Genomic DNA, 24,377 nt, shown 5'->3' on the forward strand with positions numbered 1-24,377 from the left:
TTTCCTCCACAACATGTGGCTCAGTTTTACTGTGTCACACCTTTGGCCAGTCTTTTCTACCAAATGCTTAAGATTGACCATTGCCTTGTGAATGGAATTTGGTCAACACAAACTGTGTAGAAGCCAAGAGAGAGAGGAGGGGAGTGTGTGGGTGTGTGATAGGAAGAGAGAGAGAGAGAGTGTATGTGTTAACGGGGGGGGGGGGGGTACCAACATATTTCAGCAAAACATGTGAACGTTGGTGAAAAACTGAAAAACCAGTATTTTATGAATGAAGTTCCCCATTGCATTTCTTGTTCAGTGAGTAACATAAGATGATCTCTTGTCATTCTTGTTATTAGAAATATAAGGAACCAATGATTTGGCCTAGAGGAAACTTGCAGCCAATGACACTGTTGTTTGCATATAGCAATATGAAATAAAAATAAATAAAACAGGCTAAGTCAACGTCCTTGAGATATATAATGAAATTTAATTTTTTTAATATGGGGGTTGAGAATAAGCTCTCTAGCCTTTTATGTACCAACAACATTTCTAAGAAGAGAAAGAGATTGTGTAGGGATAGTCTAAAAAGCAGGTGGTAGAGAGTCAACTGTTGCCTCAGGCAACAACAACATGAACAGCAGTCTACATGAACAACTGGTCAGAAAAGTCATCGTCATCTTCATCATTTAATGCCCATTTTCCATGCTGGTATGGGTTGACTGGTTTGACAGGAGTTGGCCAGCTGCAAAACTGCTCTGGTTCCATGTCTGTTTTGGCATCGTTTCTATGGTTGGATGCCCTTTTTTGACACCAGCCACTTTACAGGGTGTACTGAGTGCTTTTTATGTGGCCACCAGCACCCACGAGCCTGCAAGATTAGGAATGCTTTTGTATCACAATGGAGCATGGGCAATAAATGTAGAGGATTAAGTAAAATTGGAGAACTTCTATGAATCAATTTGATTGCTCAATACAAATTTGAGAGAGGTGCTGAGCATGAATTCTGAAAGTAATTGAACAGTAAAAGCATTGTTGAGTGTTTGGGAGATAATGTACTGATGCGATATGCATGATGCATGTTGAACAGTTTGGGTAGAAGTTATTGGAGGTGAGGACACCCCCACCACCACCACACACACACACACACACACACACACAAACACACCAAAAAAAAAAAATCAAAATGAAGTAGCAACATCATTTTTGATAAGATTACACTTCTTATATAAAATGAAGCAAAAAAAATGAGATAAGAACACATGTAAAGATGCTGCCTTAACTTTAAATTAATCTTTTTCAGAATCCAAATTGAATGTCCAACATCATAATGATTAATACTGTATGCTATTGCGATAACAACAAAACGCTTTGGTGCAAGTTTTCAGTACAATTGTAATATTCAATTAGTTTATAATTAAAGAATAAAACTGCAGACAAAAGAAAATAATTTAATCACATTTAATCAGTTTCACTAACAATTATCAAGGATAAATTTTCAGTCTTAATGTTTATTAGAAATCAGCAGTAGATTTAGTTTCTTTTTTTTTTTTTTTTTATTATTTTCAAAATCATAGCTGATTTATCATAGATGTGTTTTGAGAACATGAACAATTTCCCTCCACCTGTAAAAGATTATTCTTTCTAGAACATGCAACTGTCAAATTATAGATTAAATTTTAATATCAAATCTAGTTTCTTAATTTAGTTCTATTTAATATACTGTTTAAAGGAGTGAAATTTAATTATAAAAATGATTGCAAAATTTGCTTTGTGGAGTGCACATTTGTGAATATAGGTAGCATTGTATCCCTCTTTAATTCATAGTTTATGCAGTCATTCTCAGTCATAATTTATACTACCTGATCAATATAATTCTCATCTAATCCCTATCATGAAATTACATCAACAAAATTTCTTATTACAATATGAAATAGCAATTTTTCTGCTGAAAGCCCTTCCATGTTTGGAGATATGTATACGGCTTTCTCACAAATGTAACCACATTGAAAATGGTCAACAGACTTTTTGATTTATCCTCTTATTAATGTGTTGCAAGAAATCAAATCTAAGCTGAGTCAGTATAATTTAATCTTTTATCATTTTTTAAGAATAGATTTCCTGGCTTTAAATGACACATTCACATTTCTCTTAACCCCTTCGTTACCAACCCGGCTGAAACCGGCTCTGGCTCTGTAGTACAAATGTCTTGTTTCCATAAGTTTTGAATTAAAATCTTCCACTAAACCTTAATCACAATTTATGTTCCTAACACTCGCTGAATGATAACTAAGTTATTTTATGAAATTCTTTGTTATATTTAAAATTAATTGAAAGAAACACAGAGCTTCTCAAAATAAACACAGTAACGAAAGGGTTAATCATTGAGAGATTACCAAGAATAATCTTAAAAGTATCTGGCCCTCAGGGGATTGTCTTTAGGGACATAGATACATACATACATACAAACATACCTATGTACGTACGTACATACATACATGCATAAGTTTAATTAGTCACTATCTTGAATATCAAACATCAAGCTTTTTAGTATGACAAATATTTTTGTGTCTTCATTTGTTTTTAATACAGTTAGTCTTATTTCCAAACTCTAGATTGGAAACAAAAATTCATTATATTCACACATAATTATATAGAATGTTGTTATATACATGCCTTCATTGACATGAATTGTAAATAGAATATTGTTTGATGTTCATTGGTTTATAATAGATATTTGTGCATTATGTTTTCTTGTTTTTAAATTAGAAATCCATTTTAGTCCACAGCCTCTGGCTGGAACAAGTGTAAGTAAAAGACTTGATTCTATTTCTAAAATAAGGAATAGTTGGACATTGTTTAGATTTTTCAGTATGAAATAAGCATCAAAGAATTATTTCCAGCTGGTTTCAATGTATATATTTAGGAATTTGTAAAAAATATTTTATCACAATGTTTATAGCATAAGAGAGAGAGAGAGAGAGAGAAAGAGAGTGTGTGTGTGTGTGTTTGTGTTTATTCATGCATGTATCTACACAAAGATGTACACACCAGATGAATCCATCACAAAGCATGTGCATTGTGTCTTAATTTATATTACAATCAGGAACGATATGCTTCATCTTATCTTTTATTCTTTCTTACATATACATATATTTTCAACATACAGTGTTTAATACTAACAATAAAAGATATTCTGTTCAAGTATGATCACTCCAGGTGAGCAGATATGTCATCATAAGTCTGTTAAATTGCTAAGAAATTTATGGTTATAAATTCATCAATCTCTGTATTTTGCCAAACTATTTGGATACTGAAAGGCCAAGTAAATATCAACAAGTTCTACCTATCACTGATTACTGAGCTATATCTCTGACAATTTCACTTGGGTGTCAATGGCTCAAAGCAAAAGAGTAAAACTGACAAATGTTTTGTAACATTTCAATGTTATTTTCAAATTTTTTTTATATGGAGAAAAATTGCAATATTCTAGGATTCCTAAGTGCAGAGGAAAGAAATACCTTTCAACTGATTATCACAATGAAAGGTGTTATAACTTCTGCCTCATTTCAATTTGAGAAGTCACTTCTCAAGAGCAAAAGAATCACTATTAAAAGATCCTTTTCAAACTAAGTCCTATAAGATCTTTCACATCCCACTAAATTTCAACACACAGAAACTAGATATTTCTAACCTTAGCTATGATTATATCACAAGGGCCACTAACTGGTTCCCATGCCGGTGCCACCGGAATGGCTCCTGTGCTGGTGGCACATAAAAAGCACCATTTGAGCGTGACCAATGCCAGTACCACTTGACTGGCCCTTGTGCTGGTGGCACATAAAAGCATCCACTACACTCTTAGAGTGATTGGTTTTAGGAAGGCATCCATCTGTAGAAACTTTGCCAGATCAGGTTGGAGACTGGTGTAGCCTTCTGGCTCGCCAGCCCTCAGTCAAACCGTCAAACCCATGCCAGCATGGAAAGTGGACATTAAGTGATGATGATGATTATGATGATGATGAAATACATATTCTAACTGATCAAGTATGCATAGAAGATTATTACATTATTATGTGGTATGTTGATAGCAGAATCTGTAAAGTACTGGACAAAATACCTTTAGTTCTGCCCCTGTATGTTCTATGTTCAAATCCTTCTCAAGTCAATTAGGCCCTTCATCTTTTCAGGGTTGATAAAATAAGCATCAGTGAATAAAAATCAATACTATAGCCTAAAAGGTGGTGTCCAAGAATGGCTATAATCCAATGACAAAAATTTGTAAAAGAATAAAAGAATGTGTATATGGTGTCAATTACATCAAATATACCCTTAAAAGACAAGAAAGAAACCATAATAATTATTATCATTATTTGGGCAGTAGATTGGCAGAATCATTAAAGCATCAAACAAAATGCCTTGTAGTATTTGTTCCAATTTTTTACATCCCGGGTTCAAATCTGCTGATGTCCACTTTGCTTTTTATCTCTTTAAAGTCAATAAAAACAAGTACCAATAAAGCATTGGGGTTGATTCACCTGACTAACTCTCCCTTCAAATGTCCAGCCTTGTGCCTATGTTAGAAACAATTATTATAATCATTATAGGTGTAGGCATGGCTGCATGGTTAAAAAGTCTGATTCCTAACCACATGATTTCGGGTTCAGTCCTACAGCATGACACTTAGGGCAAGTGTCTTCTACATAGCCATGGTCTACTGAAAGCCTTGTGGATCTGGTAGACAGTAAATGAAAGAAACCAATTTTGTGTGTGTGTGTGTGTGTGTGTGTGTGTTGTGTGTGTGTGTGTGTTGTGTGTGTGTGTGTGTGTGTGTGTGCGTGCATGCGTGTGTGTGTGTGTTTATGTATTTCTCTCTCTACATCATTCCACAGTAATAACTGTCACCATCATACAAGTGGTGTCTCTCATTTCCGGTCTTCCACAAAAACATGTCCAGCCATGGTTAAGTATCATCTAGCTTGAAAAAACAGATGACAACAGAAAGGGCTTCAGGCTTTAGAAAATCTGCATCAATGAATTCTGCCTGGCCCATACATGCATGGAAAAGTGGATGTTAAAAGGATAATGATGACAACAAATCAAATTTTCGATATTGAATCTGATGTTGACAGTTATAATACCATAGGTTCATTCCATTAAAATTAGATTTACTTTAAAAATATTTTAATGTCAAAAAAACCAATATGATCAGTTCATTAAAGCCATACAGAAACATGTATACATTTCATAGAAGGTTTGTTTATTGTTTTCTTTTTGTTTTTAATTGGTTTTAGCAATCTAACTATTTCAATTAAAAGAAACAATTTATTTAGAATTCTTGAGATAAAGGATGCATAAAGAAATTTTCAATTAGAAGATCTAATTATTTATGTAGAAATGTCAATTTGGAAGATTGAATAAACATGGAAAATTGAGCTGATGCTTCTGACATCTGTTAATGCCACAGCTAAGAAAAAAAAAGAAACTATTAAACCATCAATGATAGCCAAAGATAAAAATTTAATGCCCAAAGTTTAATTAGAAGAATGACTTTACAGAAGTTATTGAACTTCTAGGTACCTTTCAGGGTCTGAAGAAGTAAAGTCACAAGTGTAAGTGTATTCTATTGTTACATTCACACATAAATATTGGTTTCGAATTTTGACACAAGGTCAGCAAGTTCAGAGAGAGGTTAAGTCAATTACATCTACCTCAGTGCTTAGCTGATATTTATTTTATTGACCCTGAAAGGAAGAGAGGCTTAGTTAACCTTGGTGGAATTTGAACTCAGAATGTAAAGACAGATGAATTGCTGCTAGGCATTTTGCTTGGCACACTAATGATTCTGCCAGCTCAATTGACCTCTGCCAATTTCTATTATGATTAGGCTCTACTGACATATATTATGACCTTAGGTTGACTCTAAGTGGGTCAGCTCTAAGTGTTTGCTTCAAGCCTTCTCAAGATTACTAATTTCTTTGATTATTATTGTAAGGCAGGCCAAAATGCAAGAGGATCAGAAATTTATATTTTGTACCCTTTGTTGTTCTGAGAGTTTTCAACTGGAAAAAAATGGTGTTTAACAATTATTTTCCCACTGTCTCTCACCTATAAACAGAGTATTTCTCATGAATGTCCATGCCACCAAAAAGTAACACATAGAATTCCTTTTATCCTTTATCTTCTTAACTATTCTGAACTCAGCTGACCTTTTTCTTTTCTGGTCTAAGAATGAAACTTATAACCTTAAGATTGTGACCCCATCAATCCACACCACAGTCCCCATCCCTACCACACATAAATTTATTTAAAAACTACCACAACAACTGTTTTGACCACAGTTCATTATCAAGTACCCTTGATAATGATCTAAAATCAAAACAATCTTTGTGCTAATTTTTTTAAAAAGCTATACAACTCAACACTTGTATTAGTATTGAATATAAAGATAAATATGAAACAGGGCCACTTCCACTGAACCAATTTCAATGGAGATAATTTAATACATACTTACATATATATAATCCTCACTCTTCTTTCTTAAACAAAATATTTCCCTCCACTTCTCTTCATTTCCCAATATTTTCCTACTCATATGCACTCCAATATTATAGAAGAATCTCTCTCTTTCTTTTTCCTCTCACATTGGTTTACTGTATATACCACTATTATTTTATCATGTTACCTCACTATTTCCTCCTTTCCACTGCAGGGTTGTATCATTCTTCATTCCACCTCTCTCTTGTTGGTGCAAACACTTTCACTCTTTTCTTCCATACCTACTTAAATTCAAATGTCTTCTCACCTGATGGCTGATCTCACTTGTTGGGTTAACTGCTGTCTCTCTCTTTCTCCTCTCCCCTCCACCAAATTGTTGATCTCTCACCTGTCTCCTATTATACCACTTTCTCTTTCTTCCACCTCTCTCAGCATGCTATCACTTTCTAGTTTCAAATTCCAATAGAAATGCAGAAAGAAGGAAACCAGCCAACAAAAATGGGGTGTGTGACCTGGCCTTTATATACTAAATTTATTGTTTACATGTTAAAATAATTTTATTTTGAAAATTCCACATCTAAATCCTCCTTACTTCTCTTGAGTTCATGGATCTACATAAGGAAAGTTCCTCTCCAAAGTGGAACATAAGGCAAGGATTTTTTATGGAAAACTAACCATCCATGCATGGAAATCTCTACTCTTCAAGCCACTGATGATGTCCAACAGTGTATCAACACAGGCATTACTGTCAGAACTCAAAGAGCCAGAACAAATGTCACAATGTATCATGTCTGGCACTCTGACAATTACATGAATCTACCACCATGAGCAGCTACTATTAAGTCCAATTCTTACTGCTGTACAGTGGCTTGGGTGTCTCAATGTCAATGGTGTGCAAGCTCCTAGTAGGGCCTTCCATGTTGAATATGTCAAAGGATAGAAGCCAGACTTAAATGGACCACCTCTTCCAGAGGTAAAAATGGGTTTGCATAAGGCCAACATACCCATCAAGGAAACATGTTACAGAAGCATCAATGACAATTCGAATCTAACAGAAGAGAAAAAGTCATCAATGACCTATGCTCCATAGGGAGTGAATGGCTTAAGTAGGTAAGAACAACCATGGGCAGGTACTTATTTATTGGACTCTGAAAGAAGAAACATGAAGTTGAGCTCAGCAAAATTTGAACTCAGAGTGCAGAGAACTATCACAAAAACAGCAAGGTCTTCTAGTCAACACTTTAAAAATTTGGCCAACTCACCACAGATATCTACAAATAAGAATTTGCTAAAGTCTTTATTTTGTGCAAATGGTTGAAATTGTCTCAGTTGAATTTTAACAGCTAGCTGTGAAAGTTTTTTCCAACAAAAGGAAAACAATGTTGAATGCTAATTGACAGTATTAAACATGCATGTTGTTTGACAAGCATGGAATGGTGCTGTTTGGTAAATACAAAATTTAGTATTGTTTAAGCAAGGTAGCTGGCAGCAATACAAATGACAGGGAAATTCCTAGAATTTCATTGTCATTTGTGTTACTAACAATAGCTTACACTTTAAAAGCAACAATTTGCTTGACAAAGCAAATGATAAACACAGACTTCTGGAAGTCATGATCTAGGGATAGAAATAATTAAAAGTAGAATACTTCTTACCAAGAAAATATTCAAAGTGTTAAGGAAAGCAAATATTCATGTTCTGTACTAGCTAATTTGAATTAGGATGTTAGTCACTAATTTCTTTATATCTCTGCCCTCTACACAACCCCACTATATACTCACTACTTCACTCACATAGATCTACAAATAATACGAATTTGTTATTCTGAAGCAGAGAAACAGTATCCAGAACTATTTTATGTCTTTGAGTTCAAGATATATGAGTGTAAGAGGTGAGGACATCAAATATAAATTGCAGTAAATTAAAAATTGGGAATAAATGTGAGCAGAAAGTTTTAAAGTGATGCAATGCCAAAGAAGAAGGACTGGAAAAAAGCATTCAACATAGGATTTATTAATATTATTTCCTTGAGATACACAGTGTCAGGATTACTTATGTTGAAATGGGCCAAGTGGCCAAAACTATATTGTAGAATATTTAGGAAGCCTGGCAGGTACTGTAGAGGTTGTGTATAGAGAGATGATGCCTGATGTGTAAAATACAAACAGAAAGTGTTATATCCATGACTTAGGAGTGACAGTAGTTTTAAATGATTGATTTGAAGTAGAAGACATGGCTGAGCATCAAAGCATACACAAGTTGACAAAGTAAAAGAGCTAAGAAGGATTTATCAACACTATCAGAATACTTCAATGATGCTGAATATATGATACATACAAATAAAAAAAAACAAGATCAATTATATTAAACTTTTTATACATATGACTCAACCAGAAGAGGAAGGGCAGCTCTCACAATCTGTTTTTTGTCCTAATTCTTACAAGAAAAAAAAAAACAGGTCTAAATGCTTATAGTAGAATGTACAAAGTTAAAGTCATCTAAGAACAAAATGGAGTGTTAAAACAGGCAACATAGGTGTAAAATAGGCGTAGGAGTGGCTGTGTGGTAAGTAGCTTGCTTACGAACCACATGGTTCCGGGTTCAGTCCCACTGCGTGGCACCTTGGGCAAGTGTCTTCTACTATAGACTTGGGCAGACCAAAGCCTTGTGAGTGGATTTGGGAGACGGAAACCGAAAGAAGCCTGTCGTATATGTGTATATATATATGTGTGTATGTTTGTGTGTTGTGTTTGCCCCCCCCTCCCCCAACATCGCTTGACAACCGATGCTGGTGTGTTTACGTCCCCGTAACTTAGCAGTTCAGCAAAAGAGACTGATAGATTAAGTACTAGGCTTACAAAGAATAAGTCCTGGGGTCGATTTGCTCGACTAAAGGTGGTGCTCCAGCATGGCCACAGTCAAATGACTGAAACAAGTAAATGAAATGAAATGAATGAACAGAATAAGTCAACCACTTAAAACCAAGAATGAGTTCTTTGATGAGCATCCAGACAAGACTTTGGTTAACCTGCAAGTATGATAGAAGATATAGCCTAACGTGCTGCCAAGTGAGAATAAATCCAAAGGGACATAGTCGCAAAGTAAAGTTAACCACACTCTGACTTAAACTGGTGACTGAGATGAAACAGAGCAAAAATAGAAGAATGCTGGACTAAATACCAAACAGTTTCTAAATTCATCTTTATGTTTTCTGAATTCATATAGCAGCTGGGTTTAATTGGCTTTGCATCCCTCATTATTGTCATCAATAATCAAGTATCATTATGAACATTAGTCAAATCAGCTGACTAAACCAATCCCTGAAATAAGTTGTGGTTAATGAGACCATGACAGAAAGTGCTGCTACTGCTGCTGTTGCTGCTACTACTACTACTACTTGTGAGAATACATCACTATATTATCAAAGATTGAGTCATTGTATCTGCTTGTGAAGGAGAGATTGTATGATGCTTATATACAATGCTGTGCGGTAGCTAAACATGAGTATTGAGAGTGAAAAATGCATGAAAGCAAGAAAGAAATGAAGCAATCATGCTCTACTGGATGTGTAATGTTAGTGTGCATGAATGATGAAACACAAATGAGTTGAGAGAAAAATGGAATATAAGAGCATTCACATGAAGAGTGCAAGAGAGAAGACTGAACTGGTATGAGTAAGAGTATAGATATATATATAGAAGATGACAATTGGGTAAAGATGTATCAAGTGATCCAAGTGGGAGGAACTTGCTTATGAGGAAGACCAAGGATAGTGAAGGTTGACCTCAAGAAGATGAACAGCATGAAGGGAATGACAAAGATGTGCAACAAGTGATGAGGCACTGAGGTGAAGAAGACATGGTCAATCTATATAAACATAAAAAAACAAATGTGTGGTGTTGTTGGTGGTGATGAGGATGATGATATCCTCAGCAGCAATATCATATTTTTTTAAGCCTTATTTTAACTAAAATTTAATGTTATAGGATAACATTATGTCATAGGATAAAATTATTTATTGATTTCACCAGAATACAAATGAAGATGCTATAGAATGTAAGCAAGTATTACTACCAAGCCAATAAAAATTAATAAATAAATTTACTCAAATTGTTTTGGATCCTTAGGAGAAAAAATATTAAAAGTTTAGTTAGAAACAGCCAGTAACACATATGTCTCACTTTGTTTATATATCTCACATGTACAGTTCATCAGCAATGCAAGTAAAGGTAAAGTTACTTTCTTGAGTCATACCAACACACAAGGGCTGGTTTCCCAGTTTCATGGTATATGTATCCCCCCCCCTGGATGGGATGCCAGTCTGTCACACGATTACTCACTTTTGCCAGCTGAGTGGACTGGAGCAACATGAAATGAAGTGTTTTACTCAAGAACACAATGCATCACCTGGTCCAGGAATTGAAACCACAATCTTACGATCATGAGTTCAACACTTTAACCACTAAGCCATGCACCTCCACTTCAGCAATGTCGATGTCTTAAATATACTTTGACACTTTAGCTCATATGCAGTGGAATGAAAGTACGACATATAACCAGTCTGATCATACTACAGGGCACTGACTATACTACATCTATCTTATAAGCACACTGTCCCTGATGTGCTAACAACGACGACTTATCACATGTGCAATGCACTAACAATATATCTCAAAAGTAGTTAACTAATGGTGTGCTTCATATCAATGGAAATTTATCTCTTTCTTACTGACAATGAGTCTTATGTATATTACTATGATTGATAGTGAGTATCATAGATGGTGTAATAACAATTTATCTCATGAGCAGGATAGATACAATTTGTCTCATAAATAGTGAAATGAGTTTGTCTGGGCAACATGAATGTATGCACTGCTAAGTGGTTAAGAAGTTTGCTTTGCAATCACCTGTTTCTGGGTTTGATCCTAGTTTTCAGCACTTTGGGCAAGTGTCTTAACCCAAGCCTTGAGAATGAAATTTGGTGAATGGAAAGAATACATGTTTTGGAGTGGAAAACTTAATCTGTCACATAGATTAACACAGTCCAATGCTACCTGGCTCTCAGGTAACTTTAGGAGAGTTCCTTGTGGTGTAAGTATTCAGACCTGGTGTTAGGTCTGAGAATAAGTTTATATCTTCCTCTTTATGCCCCACCAGTCTCAAGGTCAAGCAAAACGTCATTGGTGTTACCCTCCCTCCTCTAACTAAACTAACAAAACAAGTATCTCAAGTGGCTCATGGCTAAAATGCACTGGAAGTTTGCCATAGGAATAGTACATTGATATACTTCTCAGAGTGTACAGTTGAGTTTAGTTTTAACCAACGGTAAAAAAAAAGTAGCCTGATATCCTCTCAGTCAAGTGTTGTTGATTTGTCCCAAGAAAACTTTAAACTGCAATCCTATGATAAGACAAGTTGCAAGCATGAAAGAGGTACAATAATGGTGGTGAAGTTTAGTGCATTGAACAATCTGTACTAGTATTAAAACAATACTGAATTCAAATCTATATTGCAATATTGAGAGGAAATGAATTCATGACATTGATGAAGTTTTCAGTGGCTCTCAACAAGTCGTTAGTTTATGGAACTTATAAGCCGCTTAATTAATCCTTTTGTTACCATACACAGTCTTTATTTCAATTAATTTTTAAAATAATAAAGAATTTATTAAAATAAGTTTGTCATAATTAAACTGGTGTTTGGAACATAAATTAGCACGAAATTCTTACATAAAATTTTAATTAAGATCATTTTGAAAGATGGAGTTTGTATCAGAACTAGGACAATTTCAAATGTGCTGGTACCAAAAGGGTATTCTTCCCTCTCTTTCTACTGCCAACAGCAATTATAACTGTTCTTAGAGCAAAGTTTTGAAATCAGCTACTAATTATGAGATATTCTTATCAAGAAATGAAACTAATAAGACAGATATATGCTTTACCCAAAGACATAATTCAATACAATATTTAAAGTCATGTTCCTCGAGACATCAAATTAAGACTTGGCTTCACAAGCTCAGAATTAAATGATTCAATAAGTTTGATTTCAATTTGATAATCACTAGTTAACAAGACCACTATGCAATTAACAGTAGACGGTCATGCCATCATTATTAGCCAATAAATGTCTCGTATGTCTGCCTTAGCTCACTTCTGATGGCTATTTTTACTTTCATTAACTTAAAGTTTACATTTTAGTGCAGTTCCTAAAAGATTTGTAGGAATGGTTAGATATGTTAACTATTGCCAGTTATTAGTATGTAGCACTGACTCTTAGAGAAAAGATATCAATAGTAGGGAAAAATAAAAACTAGAAAATTATACTTCAACAGAAAGTGTGAAGTGAGTTTTTTTTAATTTATGTCTTGGTTTTGCTTTTACTGTGTACATGTATAGAATAGGAAAGGTTTAAATGAGCTTTCACAAAAAAAAGTTTAAAGCTAATGTTAGCTGTTCCTTATCAGTAAAATGCAAGGTTAACAGTAGTATATATAGCATTATCAGTAAAGTGGCATGGAAATAGATCAGCTGGACTCAATTCTAATAATTAGAACTTCTAGAGCATATAATTAAAGAGGGGGATGAAATGTAATGTAATCATGAAATTGAATTCATATCAACATCCCACTTCTAAGTTATTACCACTTATGAAGTTTTATATATAAATATTTAGCAGTATAAATTTCCTATAAAGATACATATGCATTTCAAATACAAAGAACACACATACACACACACACAAAATGAAATTCAAATTTTGATAAATCATAACAGGATAATAGAGGCACAACAGATATATGAATATAAACATTTTGTCTGCAAATGAGAGGTTTAAATTTTGGAGCAATTATTCCTATTTATTAATTTCAACATCACTTTGTCATAAGAACTAGAAAACGGATAGAAGGCTATAAAAAATTGCAACTATTTTAAAATAAACTATCGCAAGTGTATAAGCACCAAGAATGAATATGAATATTCAAAATAAGATTCAATTTGCTTCACTACTTCATACAAGCTACAGATATTTTGTAGGAAAACTACTGAACTTGTTTTGTTCCTCTACCCAAGTACATGAAAAGCTATGGCTGGTACATTTGAAAGAAGCCAATGAAAGAAGAGATTTTGTTTTTAAATTAGACATTGTGGTATTACGTACAACATGACTATATATGGGGCAAATATCAAACCATTTTAAAATACAGCTTTCATCCTGGCTCTCAACTAAATGATCCAGAACAAGTTTACTTCACAGTTCAACTATGTCAAAAATAAATATGATCACTAAATTTTACTAAACTTACCTATTATGACAATTAGAAGCAATATAAGTTTAGTTTTAAAGAAAGCCCTACTTTCATTTTATATAATAATGAAGATAATTATATAATTATCATATTTCGTTTTATACAGAGTCTCTTGTTTTTAAATTCATTGTTAAACTATTTTACTAATCCCTGTAAAATAGTCATCACCCACAAAGCAATCACAGAAACATACATACATCAGTAACAGCAGCACCACCACCTATTTCTTTACTACCCACAAGGGGCTAAACACAGAGAGGACAAACAAGGACAGACAAACGGATTAAGTCAATTATATCGACCCCAGTGCGTAACTGGTGCTTATTTAATCGACCCTGAAAGGATGAAAGGCAAAGTCGATCTCGGCGGAATTTGAACTCAGAACGTAACAGCAGACGAAATACGGCTACGCATTTCACCCAGCGTGCTAACGTTTCTGCCAGCTCGCACCACCACCACCACCATCACTGCTACCATTGCTACTACCCTCATCATTTTAATGTTTACTTTTCCATGCATGTATGGGTCAGACGAAAATAAGTTGGAGCAGAGTTTTCCATGGCTGAATGTCCTTCCTGTTGCCAACACCCACTTGATTCTAAGTGAGGTAATAATCTCTTCCAGTCAATCAAATAACTAAAATCTCAGACATGTTAAAGTAGAGAACTGGAAACAAAACAGTACTGTATGGGTGGTAAGCTTTTTGTTTACAAAGATAGTAAAACATGTCAAGAAGCCTGAACATGCTCTCACAGTGGACTGCAAACAAATGACAATGTTAGCAAAGCTATTGTTTGCAATCACTGAGTAATCACACATTGAGAGGAAATACAAATGCATTCACAGAAACACACACATACACATGTATATGACAGGCTTCTTATATCTGTACAGTGTTAGTTAAAGTGCAAAACATACCAGTTTTTAGAACATCTTTATGCATATACTTTGAAAAAGAGACTGCAAAAAGAACCCATCTAATTTTCTTCAAATGATCTCCATAGTAACAAAGATCACAGAACTAAACTCCATTTTATTATTTTCTATATTATATTATATTATATTATATTATATTATATTATATTATATTATACTATGTCATGTTATATATATATATATATATATATATAGGCACAAGCAAGGCTGTGTGGTAAGAAGCTTGTTTCCCAACCACATGTTTCTGGGTTCAGTCCCACCGTGGCACCTTGAGTAAGTGTCTTCTACTATAGCCTTGGGACAACTTGGTAGATGGAAACTGAAAGAAGCCCATCGTGTGTGTGTGTGTATATATATATATATATATATATATGTTTGTGTCTCTGTGTTTGTCCTAACCACCATCGATTGATAACAGATGTTGGTGTGTTTACATCCCCATGACTTAGCGGTTCATGAAAAGAGACCAAAAGAATAAGTACTAGGCTTACAAAGAATAAGTCCTGGGGTTGATGTGTTCGACTAAAGGCAGTGCTCCAGCATATCCACAGTCAAATGACTGAATCAAGTAAAAGAATAAAAGAATATATATATATACATATACATACACACACCATAAATTTCCTCATTGGTTGTATAAGCCATTAGGCACATGCAGTCCATATGAAATTTAGTAAAATAAATTTCACTCTCCGTTCAGTATTGAATGTCCCTATCAGTAAATGTTCGTTTGTTATTCTTAAATTAGCTTTAAAAATAATAACCTTTGACTATCAATTTCATTCACAAAATACTGGTCAGCATCAGGTTAAAGAAAACATTTGCCCAAGGTATCTAGGTCTATGTGTGCGTGCATGCTGACACACACATGTACATATGCATACACATACACACACACACACATTGTTTTTTATGCAAGTGATAAACAATTTTAATAAATGAATACTAATGTTAGTAGGTGAATATTAATTTTTTCTGTAATAAATAAATAAAAGGCACAGCTTGTGTTCTAGAAGATGCATCTATAAACAAGAATATGGAACATATGGCATTTTTTTTTTTGATTATCAAATATTCCTCTCTGTTTAGGTTCTAGTCAAGAGGGACAGAAGGGGGGAGAGTTTGTGCACATCATTTCTGTGTGTGTGTGTGTGTGCGCGCGCGCCAGCCTGTGCTTACAAATGTAGTTCTGAACATCAGGATCTCTACAAGCACATACACACATAAACTGGAAGAGCTGGAATGAATCTGAAAATGTTCACGTTTAAACATGTAGTTGGAGCAGGTGTTTTGAGGCTAATGCCATTCCTAAAATTAATCATATTCTTTAGTTAAATGAGAAACTAATTTTCAAACAGCTCCACTGAAACAATATAAGAATTTGCATTTTTAAAAACCCCGAAGTAATATGAAGCCACAATATAGAGATCCACACTTTAATCACACAAATACCACACACACATGTATTTAAATATATATATATATACACATATACATATCTATGAGTGTCAGTATGTATATGTATGCAAGCATATGAGTGTGTATATGTGTGTGTGTGTGTGCATGAAAATTGTCCTTTCTGCTTCTGGCATGAGATCATCTTAGTAAAAAAGAAATGTCATTGTGTTTACATTCCTGGTGAACATCATGTCCGATGGATTTGCACTCTTGAAGCAGTGGAATACAAAACCAAGACATCCTTTCCTTGTATAGCAGATAGCTGTTGCCTACAGGAAACATATTCAGCTGTGAAAATACTGGCTCAAGTGAGAGTGTATTCCAAGATAACTCTTTTTCTGAGTTGGTATAATGTGATTTGTAGGTGATTTGGCTTCTATTTCTAGTAGGTCAAGTAGCTTCAAAGAGGCTTCTATAGTAGTATGTGGTGTATTTATGAATAATCTAAAAATAGAGATAAAATATGAAACATCACCAGGATCTTACACTATAACCCTACAACATGTGGTGCATGTAACTTGGTTCTAGAAGTGATGACAGTAAAGAATTCAAATAAGTACAAACTTCCTGAGCAATCTAGAAATTTGGTAATCTTGAATATAAGGATATAAAATTTTAAAAAATTTAAACCTTGAAAGATGAAACCAATTTGAGTATTAAGAAAGCTGTAGTATAGATTCAAACAAATATTTTAGAAATGAGTTAAAAAAAATTTTTTTTTTCTCCTTAACCTTTGATTAATCTATTCAGTTTTCTTATCATTCTAGACATGATTATACAAATATTCTGATCAAATCCTTATCTCCAAGAAGGAAAGAAAGAAGACCTATAATACACTCATGCTACTTCTTTGTCAGAATAAATAAGGTAACAGAAGCAATGATCTGAGACTATGTAGGTCAGAATAAACAAAAAAACTGATGCATATCCCAATTAAATACATTCTTTCTCTCTGAGTATTCACCCAGCTAGTGATAACAGACAAATTTCTCTTAAATCTTACCCTACCACTTAATAAAAGTAAGAAGGACATGTAAGATAACATATAGTCATATATTAGAAAACAAGCATGGTATGCTTATAGGCATACTGTTTCAACAGCCCCAAATGTTCAAAGACCTGATCATCTAAAGTCAGTTTGAAAATCCATTTTGGATGAATACAGAAGAGTGTAGCCACCATTGTTAATTCTTGACAAAATTATATCCTAGGTAGTCATCTGAAGGCTCATATTAGAAAAGCTATTAAAGCTGTTGCAGGCATGCGTCTATACCAAAAAAGTGGTGATGCTCGAAATTGTGTTGACAATCACCATAAATGCAGGAGTGTGTTTGTGCAAATATATAAGATACATACACAATGACTATATATACACACGCACAACATGATGATAATGATGACACACACACACATATATATATGCAGATGTACAGCCAGTAGACAAAGTGTTCTACTTGTGAGTCCAATGTAACAGTCTGAGTCAATGTTTACATTGAAATTTAAATATTACATTGGTTGTATGATGTATGTCAGTAAAGTGGTGTAGTTACTAATGTACTTAGTATTATTACTGATAATAATATACAAATGTAGAAAAAATATGATAAATACAACATGCAGTTTATATCATCTGTTCCCTAGACAAACCATTGTGGCACTTGCATCTTCTGTAATGGGTGTTCATTTGGATGCATTATATATATATATATATATATATATATATATATATATATAATATTTATGGAGAAGTGCTATAGAGCAGTGGTTCCGAAAGTGGGAAGCAATGTCCCCCTGGGGGCAGTGGAAAGATCCAGGGGGCATTGATTGAAAAATGGGGTGATAATGGGGTAACCAAAACAGGGCAATGGATGTAAAAAAAAAAAAAAATAATGGGTTAATTAGGTTAAGTTTTACTTGTGAAATACTGTTGCTTTGAATTGGCTGCAGAAAATAGTCTATGCCTGTGGTGGTCAGTGGGGGGTGGGGCACTAGGAATGTAGCCTTAGAACCAACGGGGCAGCAGCCTGAAAAGGTTTGGGAACCACTGCTGTAGAGCACTATACCCTAAAACAGTCTGAAGAATTTCTTGAACTTTTATATGAAACAGATAAAGATGGAAATGTTTTGACTGTGGTCACTGAAAGTCTCTTTGCAAATGCCCCAGAAAATGAGCATAAAAATCTGGCACAAAAATCATCCAGATTACCAAGGAAAATACAAAGAAAGTTTTTGTTGAGATGTACAACTGAAAGTTTCATTGTGTACAAGGCAATCTATAACCTAGAAAGATAGGATGGATATAAGTTCATTCTCAGGTCCACATTTACAGCATTCTACATGTCTAATGTAGAGACAAAAAGCAAAAAAAAAAAAAATCATTATTCTTCAGCACGACCATATTATATATATTTTTGTACATTAAAACCCAAGGTTTTTATCTGTTTAATAAATTATCTGTGCTGATGGCCAGGAAAAGCACACATACAGCACGTCTGTGTTGGCTCTATCTTGCCTTGGCTGACACTTGTAACCCAGTATGACTTGGTAGTAAGAGAAAGGTTGCTTTTTGATTGTTTTATCATTTCTTTACAAGTATAATGAAAATTTATATCCTAATATAAAATCTATAGCATAATTAATTCCCACATACTTATAGACTTCTATGAGGATACCGTTAACACCAAGAACTTTCCTGATTTTCAACTTATGAATGGTAGTTATTAGCTCTTCCATATTCAGCAAAATATCCAAATTAGGATCTTCCAGAATTTGTGGGATTCATCTCAGAATCTCATGAGAAATTGCTATGGGTCACTTCAGAAGCTCAATGAAATGTTTACACAAATGCTTCATGATCTCACTTTTCTCAGTGCAAAAATGTAAACCAGCCTTACCCCTCATTGGTGTGTTAACACTTTTCTAAAGAATGAACAACTCTCTCAGGCTAATGTAGAAGACTATTACATTGCAAGAATCAGCAAGGGCCTGAATTTTGCCCATTTTCTTGTCTGATCAATCTTTCAGATGATGCTGTTCCTTTTATTGCAAAGCATTTACATTTTAGTCAACTTTAGTTTGCTGTATAACTTGCCCTTTCAGAACTCCTTGATGGTACTTTTGTCTTTCAGATAGTAGCAAATCAATCTTTACATCATTTCATCAGACGAATCAGTATGTTTGCTTTTGGGGAGGCCAACTGAGGTGGTGGCTGCTTTGTTTGACTGTTTCATACAACTGTGCTCAGTATGCATCAGCTGGTAAAACATCAATTGGTGCAGAATCAGGCTGCACTTTTAATTAGTTGGTCTGCTGACAATCAGTCATTTTGGCACAATTCTGTTGACTTTCTTGAACTCATATCTTCCAGAAACTTGTATATGATGCATAACAGATGATCAGTAAAGCAGTCAATACATCTTTATGGCATATGTCCAATTTGTATTCACAATGGTCTCTTCATGTAAGTATATGGTCCAACAAATGTTATCTGTTCAACTGAAAATGACACCAGCTGTAAAAACCACTTTTCAAGAAGCTGGAAAGTTTGTTATAGTCAGATCATATTTGGTACATAGTTCAAGTAGGAGTTCCCTACTGGAGTTGAGGTAAATTTTTTCCAGAATGACCCAGAGCTCAGTCCCATGTCTGGTAAATCCTACCCCACTCATCATCAACATCAACATCATTGTCATTTAATGTCTGTTCTCCATGCTGGCATGGGTTGGACAGTATTGCAGGAGCTGGCAAGCCAGAGGGCTACACCAAGCACCTGTTGTCTGACTTGGCATGGTTTCTAAGGCTGGATGTCCTTTCTAATGCCAACCACTTTACAGAGTGTACTTGGTGCTTTTACAAGATGCTGGCATGGGTACTCTTTACATGGCACTAACACAGGTGCTCTTTATGTGATGCCAGTGTGGGTGCTTTTTACGTGGCACTGACACCCAGTGAAATCACTGAAGGCAAGTGTCTACATAAATTATCATTAAACTCCTCCTCCTTATTCTGCTCGTTCGTCACTATAGGAGCATAACACTAAAAACAGTTACATTTTATTTTCCAGCTGGATCGAGTCCCACCTTCATTAACCTATTAAAACGCAATGACAGAAAGCAATCCTTATTTACAAATAACATGACAGTAAACACTCAAAATGTAAACTAATGCATTTACATACTTACAGACAATTAATGTCAACTTAGATATAAAATAGAACCAGCTATCACCAGCAAACAAGTATTGCATGGTAATACGTACCATGCTTTCACTAATTGTTTTAGGTGCCTATGTAATTATGAACAGTCACAGACATCCTCTCAGCTCACTCTTTGACCCAGAATCACATCCAAGAATGTGATGGATAGAAGGAGACAGAACAGGGGCACCAACAATCAGCAGGTATTCATTTTCAGCTGAGTAGACTAAAGTAACACGAAACAAACTACCTTGTCCAAGGATACAATGTATCAGATTACTCATAACATTATGATTGTGAGTCAAACACCGTAATGACTAACTCACATGCCCTCACAGATATAAAATACCTGTAGGCAAATCTCCTCTTAGACAAGCTTTCATAATTTCAAAAACTAAAGAAGCTCTAAATGAGGAAAACAAGCCTTAGTTAATTACAGGTACCCCAACAGATAGGTCACACCATAGAACACTATAACTAACTCATTTACATTGATATAACAGATGTAGCATCCTACAAAAGTATTCATACTATGCATATCATATACTACAAGAACAAATACACTCTGGTTATGGAGACAGATACAGGTATCACACCAAACCACAAACTCATTGTTAGAATATATTACAAAAACACAAAAATGAACACCTCTACCTTAACACAAGATTTCAAGCCAACAAATCACAGAATTGTTCAAATAACTGATATAATCTGTGAATTCTAATGCAAACATTAAAGTTGTAAACTTCATGACCCAAACGGCTACATTGGTTATAGACGTATAACACTTCCTATCAATTCCAACAAGGAGCCATTACAACACATTACAATACAGAACATGCAACAAAAATCAATAGAAAAAGAACTGTCAACAATACTAGACAGATACCCTCTCAATTCTCCCACCCTGTGACCCATGTAAGCCATACCATCATTACTATTACTACTACTATCCTACAGCTCTCTTTCACTCTCTTCTGTATCCCTTTACCTTCCTCAACTCCTGCATTATTGGTCAACCATTACTCCCTACATCCACCCTTCAACCCTACCCAATCTTTACAGTTGTTGCCTACCTTCAGTCTTCTTTTCTTTTGCTCCCCCATACACTCTTGCAAATCCTCATCCACTCACACTCGGAGTTCTTAGTCATAATTCACTTCTACTCACCTCAGACCCTGAGGAGCCAACTGGACTTGCAATGCCTACTGATGATTCTTCTCACACTCTCTTCTATATGCGAGTAATTATGCAGCTCCTCTACGAGAACCTACTTGCCCCTCATGCCCTTCCCTTTTTTAAAAATATTTTAGCCCTTCATCTCTTTGCATAAAGCTATCCAACCCCCGCCCAAGGTTTTGTAGTCTGTGAGCTGCAAGGTAATACCAATAATCTTGGTAACATGAAAAAAAAAGCACCTGGTACATGTTATGGAGTGGCTGGCATTAGGAAAGATACCCAACCATAAAAACAATGCCAAAGCAGGTACTGGCTCACACTGCAGTCCTTGGATTTATCAGATCCAGTCAAACAATCCTACTCATACCAGTATAGAACCGTTAAATGATGATGATGTTGATGATGATGATAGTCTGCTTGTTGATTGGTGCCAGCTGCAAATACCATAAACAACTCACGCCATTTGGCAAAGAGCACCATTTTGAACTTCTTGCCTGTAGCTAAGTACACAAACACACACATACTTATCCCAGTTACTCCCACCTATGCATCTATGATATGAAGAGCCATGTAGCTCTTCTACAGCAAGAAATCTGTTCTGTCCTAGCTCCTTCTTTCATACTTTAACCACTCATCTCCCAGTATCACCACTCATCTCCTAGCATCACCACTCATCTCCTAGCATCCCTCTCTCTGTTTTAGCCCCATTTAAGTTGAAGGTGATCTTAGTTTTGCAAGTTGCATATTGACATCAATAGTACTGGTACTTTAGAAATAATAAAAAAGCAACCAGTACACTTTACAAAATGGTTGGTGTGAAGACGGACACCCAACCATAAAAACTATGCAAAAGCAGACGCTGGAACATGATACTGACCTCAGACCCATTGGATCCTATCTAACTGTTCAACTTATGTCACCATGAAAGATTAACATTAAAAGACAATGATGATAACACACACACACACACACACACACAGAATGAGAAAAGAGTGGGTAGACAGTCACTGGTAAGAATGTTTACACTAAGAAATAATGCTAACACCAGGATGAATACAAAGAAAGATTTCCGATCGTTTAGCATGACAAATTCATATCACTTACATTATATACATACATGCATATATATACATATATACAATATATATATATATATATATATATATATATATATATATATATACATACATATATATATATATATACATATATAATATACATATATATATATATATACATATATATATACATACATACATATATATATATATATACATATATATATATATATAATATACATATATATATACATACATATATATATACATATATACATATATATATATATATATATATATATGTACATATATATATATATATATACATATATATATATATGTACATATATATATATATACATATATATATTATATGTACATATATATATATGTACATATATATATATATATACATATATATATATATATATATATACTATATATATATATACATATATATACATAGATATATATGTACATATATATATACATATATATATATGTACATATATATATGTATATATATATATATATGTATATATATATATATATAATTTATAACTGGTGTTGGCACACTTGTAAAGAACCAAATACACACACACACACACCAATAATCTTACAGATACACATACATTCACAAGAATGTCAAGAGACATATATACATATATATATACATACATGTACATATATATACACACACGTGTGTGTGTGTATGTATACATGCACACAAATACAACACACATATAAATACTACATACACACTCTTACATAAATATATAAATACACACACACACACACACACATATATATATATATATATACATAGCCACACAGAAACACATATGTGCATACATTTATGTACACAAATACTTCAATACATAAACACACACACTTATACACATGTATACATATGCTTCACATTGTGCACAAATAAATGTTATAACACACAACACACGCTCACGCAGAAATAACCATAGAAACAAGCATTTGTGATTATAGGGATTTACGAAGATATAAATACATAGATAATCATTCACACATATGCTTATTCCTAATAAAATGCACACAGATAAACCAATCATTAACACATATGTACATATTGCTTACTCACATACATATTTTCCAGTCGCGTGTTTCCATTCTTCTGCTGCCTGTGCACATAGTAATAATGATATGTGCACACACATTGTTAACCACTTATGCATAAAGTAACAAAATATTTTCATAAATAGACACAAAAGTATTCGATGCACACGAAAAATCACACACACACACACACACAAGAATTAATATTTATGCAGACATACACATCTGTATACAAGCATGTGCACTAACAGGGTGGGAAAGGGAGTGTACGAGAAAGAGAGAGAGTGTGGAGAAAGAGTAGTTGAATGAGATCTATAATCGCAGACAACAAAACACGTGGAAAAAGAACACGGATACAAAAACCTATCACAGACATAAAAAGAAATTCTACACAATCAGATTAAAAAAAAAAAAAACATCAATAAAACCAATAATGCAGCCTACTGATACAGACAACAGAGAAGAAAGAGAAAAATGGCAAACCTTTCTGTTGTTATTATGGCCACTGTATGTAAAAACCATTCTCGAAATGTATTATCCTAGAGTGTGATACACCTCCCCTTTGTTACAATAGGTGTGCATAGAGAGAACAAGAAATAGTCGTGTGTGTGTATATGTATATGTATTTATATGTTCTGAGTAGGTATAATATATTTATATGTATATATATATATTTAAT

At 34.3% G+C, this 24,377-nt stretch overlaps 1 protein-coding gene across 9 annotated transcripts in view; it reads right to left on the reverse strand.

Moving 5' to 3' along the window:
• LOC115211607 (protein Aster-B) overlaps positions 1-24,377 on the reverse strand; it is a 270,613-nt gene that overhangs the window by 56,717 nt on the left and 189,519 nt on the right. The gene's annotated exons all lie outside the window — the stretch shown is intronic.

The sequence above is a fragment of the Octopus sinensis genome, linkage group LG5, assembly GCF_006345805.1.
Source record: "Octopus sinensis linkage group LG5, ASM634580v1, whole genome shotgun sequence".
In the NCBI taxonomy this organism is placed as follows: Eukaryota; Metazoa; Mollusca; class Cephalopoda; order Octopoda; family Octopodidae; genus Octopus; species Octopus sinensis.